Source organism: Corvus brachyrhynchos, unplaced genomic scaffold (assembly GCF_000691975.1).
Source record: "Corvus brachyrhynchos isolate BGI_N302 unplaced genomic scaffold, ASM69197v1 scaffold133, whole genome shotgun sequence".
Classification (NCBI taxonomy): Eukaryota; Metazoa; Chordata; class Aves; order Passeriformes; family Corvidae; genus Corvus; species Corvus brachyrhynchos.
In genome coordinates this window covers 658,354-659,034 of record NW_008237249.1, presented here as the reverse complement: position 1 = coordinate 659,034, position 681 = coordinate 658,354, and the positions used below count along the sequence as shown (strand labels likewise).

General features: G+C 55.4%; 1 long non-coding RNA gene across 1 annotated transcript in view; it reads right to left on the bottom strand.

The window, feature by feature from the left end:
- Positions 1-10: 10 nt before the first annotated feature.
- LOC108445706 overlaps positions 11-681 on the bottom strand; it is a 1,194-nt gene continuing 523 nt past the window's right edge. Inside the window, exons 2-3 of the long non-coding RNA XR_001860652.1 lie at positions 513-595; positions 11-419 (exon numbers count right to left, since the gene is read on the bottom strand). This is a non-coding gene — a long non-coding RNA (uncharacterized LOC108445706). The remainder of the gene's footprint in view (positions 420-512; positions 596-681) is intronic.

Genomic DNA, 681 nt, shown 5'->3' with positions numbered 1-681 from the left:
ATATTGGAGTTATCAGGAGGGCTCCGTGCCAGAATTCCAGGCCGGTAATTGGGGTAAAATGGGAACGAAACTTCACATCTTGTCCCAGCAAGAGGGAAATGGGGGAGCTCCCTTCGGGAAGGCTGCGCACAAACAATGCTCCTGCCACTCATCCCGGGGCACCGCTCCCCGGGCACTGGTTTCCATTTATTTCCTGGAATTCTGGGAGATGTCGGGAGAATTTAACACACATGATGCGGGCAGATGAATGGGCTGGATCCTTTTCTGGGAGCGAGCGTTCCCGGGGCTCCGTGTGGTTCCGCGGCTCCGGAGCAGGGGGTATTTATTTCGGGAGATCTGGACTCCATTTCGGGCCGGCAAAATCCCGCTGCAGCCGAGGGAAACGCTTCCCACTCACGTCAACAGATCCCAGGAATGCACTTAAAAACCCGGGCTTGACTTTAAGGCCAGGCTTAAGTAACTCTTGCTCCTGCTGGCAGGTGAGGGATTTAACAGAGCATTTCGGGGCTTACCTGGCTCTGGGCTTGGAGGAGAATCCTGCAGGATGCTGGGAGTTTTAGGGATCCAGGTGGACCCCCTGCGTTGCCTGGGAGCGCTGACATCCAGGAATTATCCAGATAAACACCATGGATAAACCCAGCCTGCAGTTTTTGGAGAGCCTGCCCCATCCTTCCCCTCTCA